General features: G+C 41.8%; 1 protein-coding gene across 1 annotated transcript in view; it reads left to right on the forward strand.

Annotated features, from left to right (window-relative positions):
* The first annotated feature begins 4,895 nt into the window (after positions 1–4,895).
* Positions 4,896–15,484, forward strand: part of EGFL7 (EGF like domain multiple 7) — a 52,169-nt gene continuing 41,580 nt past the window's right edge. Inside the window, exons 1-2 of the mRNA XM_086921037.1 lie at positions 4,896–5,161; positions 13,146–13,238. The gene's annotated coding sequence lies outside the window, so the exon portion shown is untranslated. The remainder of the gene's footprint in view (positions 5,162–13,145; positions 13,239–15,484) is intronic.

The raw sequence follows: 15,484 nt of genomic DNA on the forward strand, positions 1-15,484 counted from the left end.
ATACCACAGGCTCATCATGCGATGGGCAGCATCCACATTACAAAGAATAGATACTGGGCGCGTGACCGCAGGAGGAGAAGCAGTCCAAGGTGTTGTCAAACAGATTAGGTACAAAAAGGACAACAATTGTTAAAACGCCCTGCAGAACAGCTAGATGTCAAGCAGCAGTAGATGTGTGTGCCTCTGCATCAACAGGTACTGATGAGGAAGGAGCAGTGAAAGCTTCACTTCCTTAAAGAAAAAGGCGCAACTGAAGTGACAGCAGTGCAAGCTTCCCTCTGTTAAGCATATGTGTGCTTCTGACACAACAGGTACTGATGAGGAAGGAGCAGTGAAAGCTTCACTTCCTTAAAGAACAGGCGCAAGCGAAGTGACAGCAGTGCAAGCTTCCCTCTGTTAAGCATATGTGTGCCTCTGACACAACAGGTACTGATGAGGAAGGAGCAGTGAAAGCTTCACTTCCTTAAAGAACAGGCGCAACTGAAGTGACAGCAGTGAAAGCTTCCCTCTGTTAAGCATATGTGTGCCTCTGACACAACAGGTACAGATGAGGAAGGAGCAGTGAAAGCTTCACTTCCTTAAAGAAAAAGGCGTAACTGAAGTGACAGCAGTGCAAGCTTCCCTCTGTTAAGCATATGTGTGCCTCTGACACAACAGGTACTGATGAGGAAGGAGCAGTGAAAGCTTCACTTCCTTAAAGAACAGGCGCAACTGAAGTGACAGCAGTGCAAGCTTCCCTCTGTTAAGCATATGTGTGCCTCTGACACAACAGGTACTGATGAGGAAGGAGCAGTGAAAGCTTCACTTCCTTAAAGAACAGGCGCAACTGAAGTGACAGCAGTGCAAGCTTCCCTCTTTTAAGCATATGTGTGCCTCTGACACAACAGGTACTGATGAGGAAGGAGCAGTGAAAGCTTCACTTCCTTAAAGAACAGGCGCAACTGAAGTGACAGCAGTGAAAGCTTCCCTCTGTTAAGCATATGTGTGCCTCTGACACAACAGGTACAGATGAGGAAGGAGCAGTGAAAGCTTCACTTCCTTAAAGAAAAAGGCGTAACTGAAGTGGCAGCAGTGCAAGCTTCCCTCTGTTAAGCATATGTGTGCCTCTGACACAACAGGTACTGATGAGGAAGGAGCAGTGAAAGCTTCACTTCCTTAAAGAACAGGCGCAACTGAAGTGACAGCAGTGCAAGCTTCCCTCTGTTAAGCATATGTGTGCCTCTGACACAACAGGTACTGATGAGGAAGGAGCAGTGAAAGCTTCACTTCCTTAAAGAACGGGCGCAACTGAAGTGACAGCAGTGCAAGCTTCCCTCTGTTAAGCATATGTGTGTCCTGGCAGCAGTAATATAAGCTTCACAGCACATTGGGACCTTACAGTGCAAGCTTTCTTTCATCACGGAACTGGTACTCCTTGACAGCAATAAACATGCTGTTCTTACTCGCAGTAGTGAGCAGCAGTGTAATTTTACCCTACATTTAGACCAGACACAACCCGGCAGCTGACAGCGCCTTGAGACCCTCACGGGTGAGTAGCCGCGCTTTATAAACCCCTGATTGATTGGTTGAAAGTACAGGTATCTACACTCTTTTACTTAAGATGCTTCTGTCATATCCTGAAACTTCTGAGCTGTAACGCTGAGTCCTGCTGTTACCACAACTCCTACTTTTGGCTTATTTTGGAGCCTTGATGCTCTCATAGAGTCTTGCTTTCAGTGCCTGCCGGTCCTAACACTGCCATTCCCTGCAAATCGTGCTCCTGTCACCGCATGCAACGGTTGCTGCTAGTATATAGCATCAGTCCCTCCTGCTGTCACTCTGAGTACTGCTGTCAATGGACAGAACTGATGCCAATTGCTCTGCTTCTTTAGCTCATCATGATGCGCAACGCTGTCAACCACTGCTGATCCCGCTGTCAGTCCTGCTGCTGTCTCCTCTCTGGAATTAGTTGGAGTAGGCAAACCCTAAATTGAGGGAACAGATGTTCCTACCGTATAGCCTGTGAGATTATCCCAACTTCAAGGGTACAGGAGGAGGAATTTCCTGCAGCAGCCTCAAGCTACAATCATGGTTCCCTCCACTGACAAACGGCATAGGCACTCCTCTAGCCTGCTAGCTATTCCTTCTTTTTTCCTGTGAAAGATCATCAGGCATCTGTTTAGGTGGAGGAATATGAGCCCCACACTGGCTGGGGGTGTACGTGTTATGCATGTGCTGGAGCTACAGGAGCCCAGTGTGAGGCGTGCAGAAGGTTCATGGGCATGCATGCTCACAGCCTCTCACATGCAATGGTCTTTGCCCAGTTCCCAGTCTGGCTATCCTCCTGTCTCACTCTAATCCTGCAGTGCCTTGCGCTGTTGATCATCACCATAACAAGATCTAATCTAATTTTTACATCACCTCAGCTTTGTCATAAACATGGCGGCCAACATTTTTTACCATGAAGCATCTCTAGTGCAGCACGTGCACATTCACATCTTGTCATCTCTAGCCAACTCTTTTTGGGGGCAGAAAAAGAAAGTGCTACAGTGCACGTTTGGCCTAGGCATGTGTGTGTATTTTTAAAAGAAAATTATCCTTCAACTCACAAAACACACACTGGTATTGTAGTTGTCATTTTGTGCTTTCCTATCAGAGCAGAGCATAGCCATTTCAAGAAAGGATTTCAGGGTCCAAGACTTAAAAAAATATTGTTACCCTTTTGTACACTAACTTAAATGATAGGAAATACAAAAGTAAAATGAAAAAGTACTTATCATCTGGACATGCTCTCTCTTCTACCCTGATAGGTACAATGTGGATATATTACTAATAATAAATCATTATATCTTTGAGAAATATGTAAACATTTATGTTATATTTCATGTTGGACTTTACACATAATCAAAATGCGACCCCGGTTTAATACCTACACATCACAATAATTTGCATTCAGCCTACTCACTAGATATCATGGGGAACACAACAAAACGCCTTAGGTAGGGCATCAAAAGAATACTATTGTTCACAAGGATTAGTGAAGGTGAACTTTTGGAGCATCTTCAACTAAATCCTTAACGTTCTTTGTTACATCAACTAAGGAAGCAGATGTGATGTAGTGTAGTGTAGGCCTGGGAAAGCGGTTTTGAATCCAGCATGGTGTTGTGATGCATGTGTAGGGAGAGGATGTGGCGTAACCACCACAGCTGCTGACTCGGGAGCTGAGGAGCTAGGTTAGAGTCTCTGCATCTCCATCGGCTCAGCATCCTGTGATTCTAAGCAAATCACCTAATCTCCCCAGCCTAAAAAAAATTACAAAAAAAAGGTGTGCTTATATTATATAACTGGTGCTCATGTGAAGCTCTCTAATGCAGGGTCATGTTCATGCTATCCAAAACTGCAACCAAACAAAACTTGTGATGTAAGTGTGTGTGCAAGTTAACAATTTAAGCTCCCACTTCATGTGTACAATTCTGCAACATCTTCCATGACTTCATTTGAAATACAACGATATGTTGCTCTCTAGCAAGGTCCATGCTAAATAAAGATAAACACATACATGTTTTTACATTGTGAACAGGAATTTCAGCTTATTCCACTCTGTGAATGCCCCTACCTTTTACGCTCTTGGTGAACCTCATAATTTTGGAATCCTGATAGAAGCCCTTCATTATTTTCTTTAGCCCAGTACACACTCTACACCTTTAATGGAATTCATATAAATCGCTTGTCAATGTCTGTCAGAGCAGTTTCTTGTGCTCATTTTGCGTTCCTCTCACAAACATCTTTTTCCCTGGAAACATTTGTTTATTATGCAGTTTATTTTGATTTTAGTGAGAATAGACACCTTTCCAATAAGACTTCAGTGCTTTCTTTTCTGTGTCAGACATGCACACCTGGCACAAGAGTTGCTTGGTACCTGCCACCTTGCAGCATTCTGATGCTCACAGGTCTGGTGGACACTCCTGAAACTCCAGCAGTGCTTACTGTCGCAGTGGAAAGTATTGGCAAAGCCAATAAATCTGGCTTTAATGTGCTAAACCAAGAATACAGCCATACACAAATGCTGTTTGCATGTGTGAGAACATTAAAACCGGACATGTGTGGTCTCATATGTGCTTTGAGGATTGTCCACCCCCATTGCATAAAGTCATAGCACAAAAACTGTGGCAGAAGTATGACTCCTCGCCCTGAAGTTCGGATCTAGTTGTGCCGTGAACATAGTCCCCTCTCTCAAAATAGTGGGCACTCCATACACTCGTATTCCCCAGCATTCTTAATGTTTTCAAGAAGTTCAGCTGAATGACTGTGAGAGAGATCCTCTATGTTCATTTAAGTTGAAATCTCATAATTCCAGCATGCATTCAACAAAGAATGTTCAAGCACCACTGCGTATGCTGCTTATCTCGTGATGCCTGCCACTCAAATGTTGTCTCAGTTTGTACTTCTTTTTTCATAGCATCAATCAGAAATAATAAAATGGCAGGTCATGGGCGTGAGTGAACTATTTTTACTAAAACTATGTTCAACATCTCAAAATGATGGTTACACAAAACCAATATAAGTACATGCATTCACTCATTCATTTGCTCTCTGGTTTAACCAGCAAAGTTTGTGGTAGAAACAATTGCCTTTCCCATGCTAAATTGAGAGGCTACTGTCATTGAACACTGTGAAAACATGGAGGTGCATTGACGGATATCTAAAACTATCTCCCTCTGCCATGTGGAGCTTGAAGTTCAGAGGCAGCCGAGGGAGAGCCCATCTGGGGCCTGTGTGTGCAGCTGAAGTGTTTGTTCTAACAGAAGTCTTTATCAGCTCCAAACACACACAGGAAGTCCGGCCTGGGATAGTCCTTCCCCGATCCTGATTTACAGGAAGAAGGGCATAAAAACCGCCCTGATTCCGACACTCGAGGTAACCTGCATCCTGCTCTGGCTTGTCGGTAGCCCTGGGGAGGGATAAGAGAGAAGCCCGGGACCGGAGAGGCAGAACGAGCGGTGTCGGGGCACAGAGAGGCAGCAGGCCGCAAAGCCTCGGGCTCGAGTGGAACATGCGGCCGGAGTCCATGCAGCGAGGACCGGGGAAGCCCCAGAATGGAGCCTGGTGGGATGGGGCCAGCTTTCTCCATGGATACCGTCGGCTACGGAGGCCCTTACAGAGAGCGCGGGAGCATCAACAGGTAATGTATGAGGGGAGAGGAGAAAGGCGAATTGAAAGAGAGAATTATACCTTGAAATATCATCCTACTTTGGCCAGTCAGACACTCATTCTATATTTGCTAGCCCAACATGTTCTGAAATTAGGACTTGGCATAATCAGGTGATGTATTTTAGTAGTCAAGTTCTTGGTTTTCACCCAGAACATAAAACTTGAAGTTCATCCATTGACCAAATTCAGTCATATTGGGCCAAATCGGTTCTTTCCACACCTGCCTCAGTCAACTCCCTTAACCGCTACAATTACCAAGACCTGGAAATAAGATAATAACCAGTTCCATGCACTATATAAAACTGAAGATCTAAAAGGTACTGTTTTAATTTTGTTATCGGTCTTTCACAATATATTTGCACCCTTTTTTTTTCAACAAAGTGACAATACTTTTCTCTCAATGTAATCTGAGGTGCTCAGGCACTTTTCGCCCAATGGTATACTACCACAGATGACTGGAGGAAGAACATGTTTTTTACTTTCTGGATTCTTAACCAAACAGCCCATTGTTAATAATAACATTTCTAAATAAAACATATTTTCTACTCTCTTAATAAAAAATAATCATATTCTACAGATGCCGATGGAATTTTAACACCACTCCATTCATATTTCAATAGGTCTTTTAATATTGTCCTAAATTACATTTAAAAGGTAGCATCTGTAATTTCCAATTTTGTGGAGTGTGCAAAATTAAAAAATTAAAAAATCTTCTAAAAAAATTTTGGGGTTAATAACTAAAGCTGTCAAATGTGATTTTATGTGAGTCTAATTTTACTTCGTAATAAGACTGGCTGATATGGGCATCTATTCTATGCATCCCACCAGCATTCAATACCTTTCATTCTCAGCTCCACACTTGTACCATTTGAGAGCTTCATAAAGTCTTTGTTTTACTTATAATGTTGATGTTAATTTTAGAAGTTGTGAAAGTAGGATTCAATAGTCTACATTGCTTTGCAAACAATTGTGGTGCCACCTCTTGGAAACGGTAGGGGATATTTCGAAAGTTGGGGGTTTGGTAACATTCTGCAAACCCAATAGCTATTCCATTGGGCTCTAAATCATATCCACAGTCACTGGAATTATGTGGCTGTGGGGAACCAAATTATTTGCAGCCTTGACTAAATTATGGACAAAAAAGGCAATTTGAATGGGATAATGCAGCACATCCTGTGGCAGTAGTATTTTCATATTTTGACATTTAACTCACATTAATACAGTCTGTGCAACATTTGATATCATTAGTACCAATTTAACACCTGAATACAGCAATCAGCAACAGAACGGTGACCAGGAAATCTTTGCGAAATATCTGCTTCTGCACAGCATTATGAGTGCTACTCTTTTCTTAGTAACTTTTGATCATTTGAGCTAAAACAATTTTTAGGTAGCAATCTGCAAATTATGTGGCAGACGATGGATTATGTGGCAAATAATGTAAATCCACAATAATGCAGAAGATGCTGTGGTGGCGGAATCACGTTGCAGTGCCCTTAAGTGTACCTTCCTGTAGATGCTTAGTTTAAGTTCTTGACTAAAACCATTGACGGCAACTTAGCTAGCAAACTTTACACGGAACACACAATTTACTCCTTCGGGGCTTCTCAAAAAGTAAATAAATATATATGTATATATGTACATATGTATGTATATATATATATATATATATATATATATATATATATATATATATATATGTATATATATATATATATATATATATATGTATATATATATATATATATACACAAACAGATCCTGATACCAAAGTCCACTTTCCCCAAAGGGCAGGAAAAACAACCAGGTACAGACCACAAACAGCTCGTTGAAGTGTAGGTTTTTTTATTTCATAACGACCTCTTCAGCATGACGCGTTTCGACCTGTCCCCCCCCCCCCCCCCCCCCCCGGTCTTGATCACATGACGTGCCATCATATATATATATATATATTTTTTTTTTTTTGTATTTTTTTTTTGTTTTAAGTAAGCACATCCGCAGAGGGCAAAAAACCTGCTTCACCAGTCAATGTGACAATGGAACTCACATCCTTTCTCCCATAACGTTAAAATGTTCTCTTGTCACATTCAGATTCTCACTTTAACAATGCAGCAAACATCCAGGCGGTGATAGTGGGCCCCAAAGACATCATATATTGACCGTTATTGCTATATGCTTGTGGATTACATCACACACTTATGTTCAACACTCAAGTATATACACCCAAACCCCATAAAAGCTTTTCTTACACTCAAACGGTTTCCATCTAAAGCATCTCTAATTTGGATTAGGACTTGCACTCGTGTAATGCCTCCTAGGGTTTCTAGTGCTATAAATATGTTTATGAGGTTGTATAACCCTCCAAGTGTACCAATTTACATGAATCTATTATTCATTTTTTAATTGCGTGGAAAAATGATAACTATGGCTTCAGTGTTTGGTTCAGGATCACACAGTTCGATGCAAGTGGGGAAGGGCAGATAAAAACACAGGTCTCCTGGCTCATATGGCAATAATTTACCGCTAGGTCACTGTGGCCACATCTCCTCTCTTAAATACTTTGAGGCTTTAACAGCACATTTCAATTCTAATAACATTACATGTTTCACTGGCTTCATTCTTTCTAGAAAATTTTACAGATTGCTTGTAAAAGTGTCCCTTATCTTTCCATCTTTCTTATTATTTCAATATTTTAAATGTGTCCCCATGGTCAAAGATTTCTATTTAAACTTTTGATTTACATTTTCCTTTGCAAAGTCGCCTTGCAATGATTCTTAACTCAGTCTTTCACGAACATGTAAGAAGTTTGCACAGTCTTCCTGAGTAAGATTCCACTTAATATCCTGTACAACTTAACATCACGTTGGGAATTTGGTGTTTTTCATAGAGTTATCATGTGATAGACGCTTTCAATGACGTCAATCATCCATGCTTAACCTCCTGCCTATCAGGACGGTACTAGACTACTTGCAAGCGATGCGTTCGGCACCACAATTTCATATTTCAGTTTTTGTTATTTGATTTTATTTCCTCCAAATTGGCACCCCAATTATTTGGACAACCAGTGTTGCCTTTAAGATAGGACTACCGCTGGTCCCCACAAATGAGTGCTGGTACCCACCACCTGAACCACCGGCACAAATTAAGAACCATGCTTTGGAATCCGGCAAGGGGAGGGCTGTAGGCTGAACTTCATTATGTCATCTCAGGTAAGAGGGCACCAACACATACCTCTGTGTAGAGAACCCACCCGCCCGGAGCCCAGAATCAGAGGGGAAAAGGTGGGGTTTAGGAGGAGAAATAAATCGCCTGGCGGCTGTTAAATAGCTCCAGATCGCGTCCCTTGGGGTTTACTAAAGGGAGGTTGTTCCTGGTTTATCGTCACATGGAAGAGCTTACAGACCTGAGGACCCCTCTAATCGCGAAATGTTGTAAGATATGATTATGATTTTAAATCGGGTTCCTAGAGTCAGTGCTTGAGTCGGTAGCACTGCACATCCCTACTAACAGATGGAAGGCGCTATATACAACATGGGCGTAGGTTCCATTGGTGCGGCAGGTGCAATGGCACCGGGTCTAGAGGCCTGAGAGGCTCATTCAACCCTGATTATGGCTGTAATTTGCAGTTCGTGCAGCGGCCAATGCCAAGAGGGCCAGTTCCTTCCTTGCAGTAGGGCTTGTGACACACTGGCTTCCCCAAATGCCACTGGCATTCCATTATCGCTCACTCTGGAGGCGACCCCCGGGGCGGGTGACCTCCTGCTGCCCGGGCCTGGATCTTCCCTTGCTGGCATGTAGTGTCCGGGAGAGCTCTCAGTGCCGGGCTTTGATGTATATTAGGAAGAGGCGAATTTGAGCTGTCGGTTACTGAGCTCGGGTGTGTCACAAACATAAAATAAGAAGCAGGCAGCATCACAGGGCCTTGTCGGGCAAGAAGCAGGTAGCCTCATAGCGCCGTGTCAGCGAGAAGCAGGCAGCATCATAGCGCTGTCAAGCGAGAAGCAGGCAGCATCATAGCGCTGTCAAGCGAGAAGCAGGCAGCCTCAAGGCGCCGTGTCGGGCGAGAAGCAGGCAGCATCATAGCGCTGTCAGGCGAGAAGCAGGCAGCATCATAGGGCCGTGTCGGGCGAGAAGCAGGCAGCATCATAGCGCTGTCAGGCGAGAAGCAGGCAGCATCATAGGGCCGTGTCGGGCGAGAAGCAGGAAGCATCATAGCGCCATGTCGGGCGAAAAGCGGGCAGCATCATAGCGCCATGTCGGGCGAGGAGCAGACAGCGTAATAGCGCCGTATTAGGCTAGAGTAGAGTGGGAGCTAAATGCAGTCCTGGAATATCTTTTAATGCCAGTCCAATAATGCACTGGGCTAGTCCGATACTCGCCAGGGGATCTGATCTGACAGGCCTGCCGCTCTGCCATGGCTCGCCCACTCCATATATACGTGTGTGTGTGTGTGTGTATATATATTCACACACACACACACATATATATATGTGTATATATATATATATATATATATATATATATATATATATATATATATATATATATATATATATATATATATATATATATACATATATATGTATATATATATATAAATATATATATGTATTTGTTTCAATGAGAGAGGCATGCGATTAATCTTTCAGCACGTTTCACATGTATGAAAGTCTACATGTGAGGAACCAATTAAGTGTTCCATTATTTAATGGCCTGGCACAGTAGCCTAGAGAATCATTTCTCTGCCGAACATCATCATGTATGTGTCTTTATGTTCACATATATTCGACAATGTTTTCAAAAAGTATCTGATGCTCCATTTTTGGAGGCACACCCACATTTAAATGACCACACACATACATGGAAATCCGAATTGTTGCATTTTAATAAGTTCTTTGCTCCGGCTTTCATTCTCTTAGAGCACTGGATAGCACAAAAAGATACAAGGAGGAGTGCGTGCCTTGCTGCGCATCAGTCATTGTCAGGGCCACTGGAATTATGTAATTGTGCGGCCTCAGCGTTTTTCACATAGTTATGGTTTTGCCACATAATTCATCATCTGCTACGTAATGTACAGATATTAAAAATAAAAGATTGTTTCTAGCTCTAACAGTTTAAAAGTTAGTAAAAACGCAGTGACACTTTGCCACACAGTGGAAGGCCCTTTGCAAAGGTTGACTGGTCACATTTCTGTTGCTTATTGCTCAATGTGAGTGTTCAACTGTAACTAATGGGGTGCAACCTATGCCCAGACAGTCTTAAAAAGTGTAAATATGAAAAAAGAATGATGGAAAACTATCACAAAATATGCCTTATTACGCTGCGTAATTAGCCTTTTGTGCCACATAATTTAATCAACCCTGCCGCATAATTTAGCCGTCCCTGCCACATAAGTCCAGTGGCCCGGATCATAGTATATGGGGCAGGCTAGTGGCTGATCGTCACAATAGCAGCAGGCTTAGCCAGCTTCATAAAATACCTGATAGAGCAACAAAGCCAGAGCTAAATTTGTGCCGGTGCTTGCTGGGCACCGGCTCCATTTTTAGGGAGCGATGAGTATTATGTTTACCCCTTGTATAAGAGGCCAGAAGGCGTGGAGGCAAACCAACATACAGAGGGAGGATGGATTTGTCTATGGGAAGAGAAAACGTATGTGTTAACAGTTGGTAACCGAGCGTGGCGTCTGGGAAAAGACTACAATTCAGGTTGGATACTGAAAAACAGTGTTCAGCCATTAGATCATTTATTTTTTGTCACAAAACAGGCCAAGACTTGGAATATGTCAGTGTTTTATATATCCACGTTCCATACAAAGTACAATATGCTTACCAGCGGTGCAAAGCGCTATTTATAGGTAATGCAGCCAGACCACCCAGGATAGTGCTTCAAGCCTCACAAGAGGTTTGCTAAGCACTACATACAAATGTAATACCATACAACGAAAAGGAAGGAGGGTGTTAATACACTTTGGAGTCATCATAACCTTGGAGAAGTCATCATTATTTGGAGGGTTTGGGTTATTTGATGGCATCTGTCAAGCCACTAATAATCAGACGTTGAGTCCTATGGGATTATAGTGTTCTAATGTATTTCCACCTCTTGGATTTAAGACCCCTCTAGTGCCAGAACATACCCAAATCTCTTTGGAATATAATTAGATTTTAACAGACATTATCTTAAAATCCACGTGCAGACTTTAGTGATGCAAAGTGATCAAAGCTCTGTAATGTGCACATTATTAAATATATTGCTTCCACCGACCTGCCCTACTTGTGCGTCAGTCGCGGTGTCATGCATGATGGATGATGGGTTAAAATTCCGCACACCATACTAAGGGGAGAGCTGAAGCTGTGTAGAAATTATGTAAAAAGGCTGGAAAGACCCATTTACAACACCCAACACCAATTCTAGGAAAATAATATAATAAGAGTAGAAGAATTTTAAATCCTACTTTTTTTTTATTTCACTTTTTTTTTGTTGCCATTAGAAATGGAATACAGGTAGCAGTAACAGAGGCACTTCATTAATCTTGAGGCACTAGGCGTATACCAGAATTAAAGCACCAAGAAGAAGGATGCATCAACATTGTAAAACAAAGCGGATGTATAGCCCTCCATAGGTATACAACGAATATTGCATTAATTACAAGAGAACTATGAAGTTAAGTTTGGTGAACGAAAATTTCTACCAACAATTCACACAGTTTAATAATAAGAGGATATCAGAACAGGTTTAGAGTGAAAACTAGAAAATGTGAAAACAATACATTTGACAAACTGATATCAGAATTCTTACGGACTTACTCTGGAAAAATAAAACATCCAGAATATGTCTCAACAAACTTGGACTCGATAAAACCAAGGGCGGGTTAACATTCCAGGACTGCTTCAGGCGTCAGAAATCCTTTCTGAGCAGACAGGGATCATGGTGGTTCACATCAGAGACCCTTCGTACCCATTATGCACCACACAATGGACACCTTAAGAAGGCTAGACCAGACACTTCTTATGAAACTCACAAAACATGATTGCCAACCTAAGAACATTAAAATCAATGATCGCACATGTTTGGGGATGTAGGACTTCAAAGGGCATTGATCTAATCAGAGGCTTGAGTACCAGCAATAGCCCAAAACATTTACAGACCTAAATTCTATATTTTTAACACTGAAGGGGAAATATGTTGGACCGTCTCATGGGCTGGTAGGATGGACGGCTGCTATAATGGTGTCTCATTTGCAAGGCTATTGGAAAGGAACTTTTAAAAGGTTAGCCGTAGAATCTCAGGCCTTTACTACCTAACCATAGTGTATCCGAGTTAAATGATAAATGTCTTAGTGCTCCGAAGATATTCAGATGGCCATGCCTGATTAAATGATATGAACTTGGTGAACTGACAAATGGCTGACTACATGAATCAATGAATAGACGCGGCCACCACTGTGCGTTTTCTAAAATATGTTTCAGTGGCGTGCACATGCATGCACACAATAGATACACACAGATACAAACATACAGTTGTATTTTTTCAAGGTTTGTGTTTTTTGCGTATTCAGTAAAATGGCTGCTTAAAGTTTCTAAAATGGCCACCGACTCTGCCTCACCCTTGTTTGCACATTGCCTCTGATTCAGTACTTCATTTTATTTTTCCTCCATGTACAAATCTTTATAACAGTTTAGTGCCCCAAGTATTTCTAAGTATTTTTTTGTTTGTTTTATCTGGGTGACTTTTTGATTGGGGGTATCATATTAAAAGATGTTGATTTTCTTTTTGTTCTGATTGGATTGTTTAATTGCATGAACAATGAAAACAACATCTACACAACTTTTCAGAAAAAAAGTGTCAAAGGGGTAAATAAATGTAAATTTGTATTCATTATGGTATTGTTTTTCAAGTGTACTGTCAGCATTTGTGGGATAGGGGTTAAGTAATTGTTTTTTCTTTCTTCTTATTAGGTACACTCTTTGATAAAGCGTGCCGCTGGGATCAGCCACCAGCACCAAAAGAAGCCTAGAGTTTTAAATGAAGCCAGCATGAACTTTCCACAGGTAACTATGCTTGTCTATGCTTAATCACTGGTAATCTCAGACTAAGCTCACTTGTGTTATTTCTTTCACAATCGGCTGGCAGCCATTTTAAGTGCAAGACGCCATTTTGTCACCACAGACAGCCTATTGCATGCAGATTGGAAAGAGGGAACTAGAGTTTCAAACCCAGGGAATTACCAGAAGGTGATAGAAGAAAAAACAGACACTGAGACCATCCTAAGACAAATGTAAGAAAGATGAAAGATATTTGGTGGCAATAGATTCCTTAGCCTATATAAACCCAATATCGTGAAAATATTAATATGCTTTCCCTGTTCGTAACCCATTTGTGGACATATATATATTACACTATCCTTTTGCCAAATGATCGAAATGGAAATTGGGCAATCTCAAGGCAGGTGTGTGAGTCTGAAAAGGCAGCAGTGCTGCAGGGAGTGTCTGTAACAGAGTTTGCCATGAGGCTGATACCGGCCCAGCCTTGCTAGCCTGAAAACACCAGATCTCCTTATAGTCCTGCTTCTTCCTGAAGTTAGGAAAACTGACGAGACCATGCAAAAACTGGAGAATAAACTTCTGACCTTCACTTCCTCTTAGCATGTAACTGACGTATTGGGCCCAGCTTGCACTTAGCATTCTGGGACATGTAGGCCCACACATTTAATACAAAGAAAGCAAACTACATATTGGCTAAAGAGCCAGGCTGGATGAAGTTGACCCTCATAAAATAGGCATTTGGAAAATATGTTTTACTCTGGGAAGGGCACTGTATCTTTTCAACCTATAAATCGTTTGCAAAACTGCTTAAAACTAACCTTGTTCAAAAAAGCTTTTCGACCTACAGGGTTCTCAGCGCCCCCTTACTGGATCGCACTGTTAGGGCTTCTGGGAAATTCTGTGGTCCTCCTAAAAATCTGCCTTAAATTACAAAGTTGATTCCTCGCCACCAGTAACTCGGTGATCAGGACATGCACTTGCATTTAAGGAACTGTTTCAAATGCCTACTGCTGTGTTGTTTCGATTCATTTACTCGTTGATGAGGTAACACTTCATAGGATGAAGGCATTGTGGCTATGTTGTTGGCTCTGAAACCAGGACCCTTGAGGGGAAATCTTGGCTACACTGTTTTACCAAAATGGGTGATTCTGATCAGATCAATATATCTCTCCAGTGGTCTTCTGTCTGTCCAGTTTACAGTGCTTGGGATAAATCTCAGTATCAACCACTGTCTAATTAGACTGGGCATTGACGTCACCACTGCATGTGCTGCTAGGCATTGCGTGTAGGGGGCAGCATGATAAGGATGCTGCCACTGAGCAATCTGGACACCTTATGGAGGGAATTTACACCAAATCCAGGAACTATATAGGTAGAATTAAAGATACATTTTACCTCACTCGCCTATAAAGTTGGTGAAGTGAGTAAAAAAATATCCTAATTGTGTGTGCGTGTGCAGCATTCTACTAGGAGCAAAATTCCACCATCTATAAATTAAGACTTTCTTGTATTAAAAACAAATATATAGCCTTAATACCTAATGGACATACATCTAACCTCGTGTTTTACGTTTATAACACGTAGAACTGTATTTTACCAATTACCATCCTGGTGTGTCTGCTTGACCAAAATGTGTGATCTTGCGATCATTAATGCAATACCATAAAATTTCCTTAATTTAAAAAAATGGTGAGTGCTTAGAAACGGAATAAACTCCAGTATTATGTGCCCCATAGAGCACACGCACAGGCAGAACAAATAAGTAGTAAATTATGGTGCATTCCCACAAAAGCACCCAAAATAGAGAGAAACGCACACGCATGCAGGCAGAACAAGACAGTTGCAAGATTCCACCCGCGTAACATGAGCTGCTGGAATCTTGAGAAATCTGTCTAAACGCACCAAAATCTACATGTCCTGGCCTTTTCTGGGCCTTTTCCCACAGTAAATACCTGCGGTTTTGACCTCGGGATATTTACCTTTGGAATATTTAGGGGTCATATTTTCCAACAAGCTCCTAAGTGTGATGTGTAATAACAGTAGTTTGTACATGTATCCAGTGAGTTGGCCACTAAAATCAGGCCCTCAGAGGCGCTGATTTAGACAGCTAACACTCAGGGGCACACATTCAGGTGCACACAACTCTTCACAGGCCAGCCTGCCTAGTTGTGAAGTAGGGTTACGATATGGGTTACACCTTCAGTCAGTCCTAAATTTTTGGCCAAAAGGATTCTGAATGCAAAAATGTGTAA

This window comes from Lissotriton vulgaris, chromosome 5 (genome assembly GCF_964263255.1).
Source record: "Lissotriton vulgaris chromosome 5, aLisVul1.2, whole genome shotgun sequence".
Classification (NCBI taxonomy): domain Eukaryota; kingdom Metazoa; phylum Chordata; class Amphibia; order Caudata; family Salamandridae; genus Lissotriton; species Lissotriton vulgaris.